Raw genomic sequence first — 7379 nt, 5'->3', positions numbered from 1 at the left:
GAAAGATTATTTTCCTCCTCATAAATATGGCACGTAAGACTGACTACCCTGATTTACTGAAATCACTGAAATTGTCTTCAGTTTCTTCATGTTACATATCAAAGCTGGACAGCAGGAAGAACTTCCCTCCTGTGTAAATGTTCTAGTTTTCATCTGGAGACATTTGGGCTTCCTGGGAGATGCCAGACTGAAATGGTTTGGATGTGAAAAGCATTATTTGGTTATTATCCAGACAATAGTGAGCCATTATCTAAATTGTTCTTTTTGGGGGGATACAATGAATGCTGGAATCTTAGCAATTTCCTTTCTGAACCCACTGAAGTGGACTAAGTTTTGGACTACACACTGTTGTGAGCAGATTGGAGACCCAGGTAAAAGAAATTAAGAGAGGTTGCTCTGCCTCTTCATCTCTGTGATGTGTATATTTGAAATTTGGAAGACTGCTGCTCCAGATTGGCTGCTTGTTTCCCAGACACAGTCATTCTTAAGTCCCCTTTTAACTTGCTTTCCTCAGCAGGATTTCTTTTGCTTGCTAATTGCTAGCAGTGAAAATCTACAGAGGCAAATTGATGAGGAGGAAAAGGTTTTGAAACCAAAGTGGCTAAAAGAATTCCAGCCATTGTGGGATAGGAGTAAAAAAGGTTTCTGTTGTTATTTTATTTTTTATTTTTTAATTTATTTATTACAATAAGGAAAAGGTCCACTAATTCTACTGATGATAATTTAGCATCTCAGGAAATATTCCTGCAGATCCTTATAGTTCCAGCTCTCCCCTCTGGGGCTCTTTAAATAGGCATAAGATAGACAACCAAAATAAACACGGCAAATAAAATTTCTAGATTCATGTTAAATAGTATATGTTTTCTATTTTTTCCACCTCTGAATCACTCTATAGCTTGAGTAGAATGGCATGGAGTCCCCCTTGGTGGGGATCAAGAAGGACGCATATTCTAAAGCTGCAGGTGAGTGCATTTCTTACTCCTAACCCCAATCATTTTAAATAGCAGATACCTGTAAAATACAATGATAGATCTTAAAAAGTAGATGTACATTTCACATTTTCTGATGGGAGAATTTCTAACAATTTTTGCAGGTTTTGTTTTGTTTTGTTTCTTGGAGGGGAGGGAGGGGTATTTTTGTTTGGTTTTGTTTGGTTTTGTTCTTACTTGGCTTATTGCTAGCTAATATCTACATCTATTAACTGAAGTCATAGGCCAAGTTGGTATTGTTCTAGATGAAGACAGCAGTTGGCTGCACTGAGCTGGCACACTTACAGTGAGACACAGCATTACAACAAAGTTCAACATTTTACAGAGAACTGTAGAGGTAAGCTGGTGCAGAGGTAAGCTGGTGAGACACTTAGTTTTTACAGAATTCTCTAGGACATCAAATTTTCCATATTTCCAATATGTAGTTATATGCATATAAATAAATATCTCTACGGCTCCACACTCTTGAAATGAGGACATAACCCACACTTATTCAGGAGACTTGTAGCATGACAGGTTTAAACCAGGCTCCTTATTTAAAATTATAAGATATGATTCCTGGATGAAAACTCGAGGGATTATGGAGTAAAAGCATATATTTGCTATGTAACATTCATGAGAGCATTATCAATCGTTGGGTCAAGTTTCATTGTATTTCTAGAATGGGTTCAAGAAAGAACTGCAGGCGTGATTTAAAGTTAAGAACACCTGCTTTCAGCACGGAATTAAAGAAAGGCCACTGTACTCTTCTAGTACTCACTCAAGAAGGTTTATGATGATTTTTCAGTTAGCATGCTAAATTGCAAGAAATCCTAAGAGAAATTTGAATCCAGTTTCAAATCAAAAGACTTCTTTGTAACAGGATGTAATGAATTAGTGAAGCAGCATTATTAAGGATATTACAATTGAGGTCTGTCAAATGAACTTTTAGGGACGTGTCTTAGCTAAAATGGAAATGCTAGATTTCTTGCAAGAATTACATGATGCCATTTCCTAACATTCAGAGCTTTCTGTGCTTTACTGAGTGAAGTTGAGAAGCTTTTACCATATATTGTCCCTTTTCTACTCTCGAGTATTTTTCTGTGGCTACTTTCCTGTGACAGGATGATCACTTTTTCTTCCAGGAGATTAAAAAGCTGAGGTTCTTTAACTCTTGCATGAGAATTATAATGAGGTCTTGTTTAATTCCTTTTGGGTTTGTTTGTTGTTGTTGTATTGTTTGTTTTTCGACACTCGCTTTGAACTTTTGTATGGTTGAAAACAAGACGCAGATACTGTGTATCTAACACATCTTGTTAGCACTGTGTGTATATTCTTCAGCTTTAAATTCCCTTTCTGTATAACCAAAGATTGCATTAGTCCTTTAGCAGTGATGAGATTATACAGCAGTGCCTGTAGCTGATGAATCCTAAACGCTATTTTCTCAGAATGGGTCTTTTGTCATAGCTTGACTGTTTTGTTCACATACATATTTCACTGAACGTTTCTGTAATTAAAAAAAAAAAAAAAAAAAAAAAAAAAAAAAAAGGTGATCAGATCATTCTTTAATGGTTATTTTACTTTTTTATTATCCTCAAAAACTTATGTAAGCATGGCAGAGTTGCTGATCATTTTATTTTAATCTGAGTTACTAAGGAAAACTCAGAAGACCGCTTGTCAGAAATGGATCCTCATTAGGATCTGTTGATGGTTGTTTTTCATTTTCAACATTTCAATTTGGTTCAACTTGAAACCCATTTTATTGCATAATCTACTCATTCCATTTATAACTTTTCTTTAGTTAAGTAAAATGAGTGGAAATTAGTGGAGATGGCTTTATCAATCAGGCCTGCAATTGAAAATAATAAGAAGAAATGAAAATACAAGTTTCCTATAAAAAAAAAATAAGCATAGAGAAATGTGTTAAATACCTTTAATTATTTTTAAGAAGTTTGTTCCTCCTAGAGTTCTAAATAGATATTTTCCTTATTCGATTCCAGATCCATCAAGACAATCACTTACTGGTTCTACCGGGGACAACTGTCTTATCCCATAGTTTTTGGGTATTGAAAGGGATAGATATTGTTCCCACACACTGCAGAATCATGCTGGTAAGTTAACATCTCAGAAAGCCATAGAATATTTCCATCTTAATTGAGAAGCTGATATGCTTTCCTCATTAGGACAATTCCCTGAAAGGAAGCTGAAAAGTCTTGTGGTAGGCTGACAATCCTCTGAGTAGTTATGTTAAAGAATGCTTATCAGAGAATCAATTATTCATATTCTTTCTGTGTAGTTTATAAAGCAGAAGAAAACAAGAAGGTACAAATATCAGCGGGGGAGATTTAAAGAGCCATTAGGTCCCTGGTCATACGACTTTTTCTCCAGAGGTCCCCAGAGCCTTGAAGAGCTCTGGCTGAATGAAATAGCAGGAGTGAGGGCACAAAGTGGCCTTTACTAAGCTACCTCCCCTCTTTTAGGGAAATATGTGGTCTGTTATGTGGAGTTGTATAAGAAAAACATGGACTATTCTCTCGGTACCCCTGACAGAAGTGCCATTAGAAGTAAATGAGCATGCTAGGAAATCACAGCATATCTTACTCTGCTCTGAACCGATGAGGTATGGAAGGGGATGTGACTCCTTCCCTAAGCTCTTTTTCTGTGACTGAGACTGTTAATTTGCCAACTCACACAAAATGCTGAAAGGGAACTCTATCTCAAAAGAAAAGGAAATTCTGGTAATTCCTCCAAGGTCTCAGTGGGCAAATTACAAATATAATTTAAAATGCAACATGCATATCATCATCAAAACCTACTAGATTTTTTTTTTTTTTTTTCGTATCAGGTAAGTTTCAATTCTTTTTTTTTTTTTTTTTTTTTATGGCTTTCCAAATTGAAGACAAAGAAAACACATAGTAAGAGGTGAGAAGCATTCTTGCTATGTGTTAAGAAATGAACCAGAAATAACACTCAAGTAGGGGAATTATTTATAGAAAGCAGAATCTGAAGAGAAATGCCAAGAGATGTCAAAACTGATTGAAACATGCAGCCTTGACAGCTCTGAAATTCACAGGCTGCCTGCCTGCCAGAATTTGTGCATGATGCTTTAAATTCTTAGCCACTAGGTATAGCTATCAGTATGGAGTAAGCGGGTGAAGGAAAATAAGAAACTATGAAACGTTTGTTAGCTCTACTTCCCTCTCCCACTCTTGAGTAATGTATACTATTAACCACTATATACAGTTGACATAATGCAGCTAATGCAGATCACTGAAATACAATCCTTTTCATTTAGGAAAAAAAAAAAAAAAAAGTTTAAAATATATTTCAAAAGAATTAAATTAGACAAGTTTCCTTTGCAAAGTTGATTCTTGATTATGATGCTGAATAATGATTACATTCTTATCATTTTAACACTTCTCCCAGCAAACAGAATTATACAGAGAAGAAGCACCAGGTGGGAATGATACACAATCACATGTATTCTCCTGTCAGGGTGCATAAGTACTATGTCTTTGCACTGAAATCTTTGAAGTTACACCATTATGAAAAATGTATAATAAAAAAGAGGATGAAATACAGTATTTTTTTCTGTTATAGACAGATTAGTTGTAGTTCTGTAACAGTTGCCACATAACATCAGGGTAACTGAAGCATATTATATAAGCCTTGCAATGCCACTGGCATATAAATATTATTACACTGTTTTATTATTATTATTTTATCTACCTTATTGTTCTCCTTTCACAAAAAGGCAAACTGAATTGTTAACTGACCTATTTAAAGTTGTATGGTATCGTCAGTGGTACATCTAAAACTAGATCTCAGTTCATCGAATCCTAATGTCTGCATGAAGACCAACAGAATTACTTTCCTTCCTACAAAAAGAAAAATAAATAGGCTTCGCACAATGACATCTTACATAGGTATATATAAAAGATCTGTCAGATGTAACACTGAAGTGATTCTTTCTTATTCAGGACCCATTATAATCCAAATCACCCTAGAGACTTACACAAAAGCAAGATACATTCCTTATTCTTGTTTTCCTATAAACTTTAGAAGAAAAGTACCTTAAATAAAATAGGAATAGCAATTACCATTCTTCTACAATTTTAATTTGCATCAAGAACTCATGTAGAGATAGATTAAAATAAGTACAGAGACATATTAGGAAGTATTCATCTGGTTTCATTTACTATACATTTCAAACTGGCATTTTCAAAGAATATCAGTTATCTATTCATAACCACTTCTTAGAGTGGAAAAGTATAATAAGGGCAGATTTAGGAGTAATGCATTACAATTGCAAAAGAGATTTTTCTACTGATTTGCTCCAAACAGAAGACAAATTAAACACTTCAATATTTCAATAATCATCAGAAATACCTTTCCAGTTTCAAGACTTAGATATGTAATCAATTTTATCTTTCTTTAATTATGTTTCATAGCATAACCTTCCGTTGACAGACTACTCAAGGCTTATGTCAACCAGAATAATAGGTTGCACATGTTATTGATTTAACTATCACTTCTAGGAACTGATCTTATGGTTTTATTAGACTGTTTTTTACAGTTACTTTTGGATAAGCTAATTCTACACATCTAAACAAATATAGATCATGTTCTCTTGAGATGTGCAATCATTATACCTTCCTTGTAACCATCTATAATAATCAATTGAAATTACTGAGCATTCAAGTAGATGTTCAGATGCCTTATGTTGGATGCATTAAAGATAGAAAGATGTAAGTTAAGAAAGTGTGTGCATATGAGGTTTATACAGAGTCATTTTATCCTGAGAAGTGATCTGTTAAAGCTGTAACTTTACTTTCCGTAGAGTTTCTGACTCATACAGATTTTGTTCCCTATTTCAGTTTCAGTACATGTTCAAGAACTAAGGACATTGCTTAGGAACACTGGATGAACCTAAAATGCATGATGCCACATATATATCACAGTCATATTATTGTGTTCACTCTGTTCATGGCACTCAGGCCCCTGCTAAAACCCTCACTTTTAGTGTTCACATTGAAGCAGGCTGTGTTTTTCTACCCATAGTTCAGTAGCATCTGTGCAGGTTGCCCTCTGCAACTGGTATAGCTTGTAAGAGGACATAAAATCTCCCAGAAGGACACCTCAGGGACTGTAAATTAAGCACTACTTCTGGATTGTCCTCTGGCATATCTTGGTTCTTTTTATTGACTAAATAAGGAGCTTTTAGGGATTGCCTTCAAATATCAATTGTGTGAATAACTTTAAAAAGCACTTTCTGACAGTACAAAAATCATTGAAACATTCAGAATAGATAGAACTAAATTCATTCAGAATAGAATAGAACTAAACAGCTTTCAGATTCCTAATAACATAATCTGCTGTTATGATTTTAATTTGCATAGATTTTGTTTTTGATTTAATTAATAAGGAATAATTTTCAAAGCCTTAATTAACACCATGATAAAATTTATGGTGTTTCTGAGATATTAGGGAAATAAAGTCTTTTTTTCTTTTTTTTTTTTTTTTCAGGTTAATAGTTACAACTATCATGTAGAAGACTACCTTCTACATACTGCATAGAAGTACTCTGTACCTGCTTACAACATTTGTAGAGAATGAAGCAAAATGCTAAGCGCTCAGAGTATTGAGTATCCTGAAAAAAATGTTGCATTGGATTGCCTACTGCAGCTGTGGATACCTATCTTATGATCATTCTCACAGTGTAAGGATACAATCTAGTCACCTGGAGTGGTACTCAAGTACTCAATCATGCTATTATTATTTTTCCTTGTGCAAATCTCTGTCTCACTGACTACCTCCAACAAATTTTCCAAGGGTTATGTAATGAGCATTGTCTGTCCTGAGTGCAGAAAGAGGAAAGTTGAAAAGATCCAGAACAAACAATCTGGACAGAATTGTTAGATATACCTAATAGTTACATCAGTATCATCCAGATGAAAATTCAGTGTCACGAATGCTCTTTCAACAATGAAAGGAAATGGTGAACGATCCTCTTATTTGTGCTGGGCCACAGGCCAAGAGGAAGCCTAAAAGAGAAGACTGCCAGAACCAATTCTGCTAAGAAAATTTCTGAGGTCTAAGACTAATTATGGAGAAAATAATATTTTTAAAGTGTTTTATATTGTATCCTTGAAAATACAATAAAACTTATTTTGTTTGCCATAATTTTCTTCATCCTTTGGTAGATACGTTAAAGATTTTAGATTTTTATTTCCTAGCATAACTGAAAGGTTTTGACTGAAAAGGTTTTTTATATTATTATTATTATTTTTAACATACTTTTTGTTCTGATTTTAAGTTTTTCAGAAACAAAAACTTTCTATTAAATGTTGTGGTTTTAAAAATTTGATTGAAACTGCCTTAGTTAATATTTAAATATCCTTTATTTTATAT

The 7379-nt window shown here is 34.1% G+C and overlaps 1 long non-coding RNA gene across 1 annotated transcript; it reads left to right on the top strand.

Moving 5' to 3' along the window:
* Positions 1-749: 749 nt before the first annotated feature.
* LOC118166992 lies at positions 750-7043 on the top strand. Its single transcript, XR_004750859.1, has 3 exons — positions 750-962; positions 2969-3079; positions 7000-7043. It is a non-coding gene; the product is annotated as an uncharacterized LOC118166992 (long non-coding RNA).
* Positions 7044-7379: the final 336 nt, after the last annotated feature.

This window comes from Oxyura jamaicensis, chromosome 4, assembly GCF_011077185.1.
Source record: "Oxyura jamaicensis isolate SHBP4307 breed ruddy duck chromosome 4, BPBGC_Ojam_1.0, whole genome shotgun sequence".
Classification (NCBI taxonomy): Eukaryota; Metazoa; Chordata; class Aves; order Anseriformes; family Anatidae; genus Oxyura; species Oxyura jamaicensis.
Note: the sequence above shows the minus strand (reverse complement) of the source record. Positions and strands in the feature narration are given on the sequence as shown.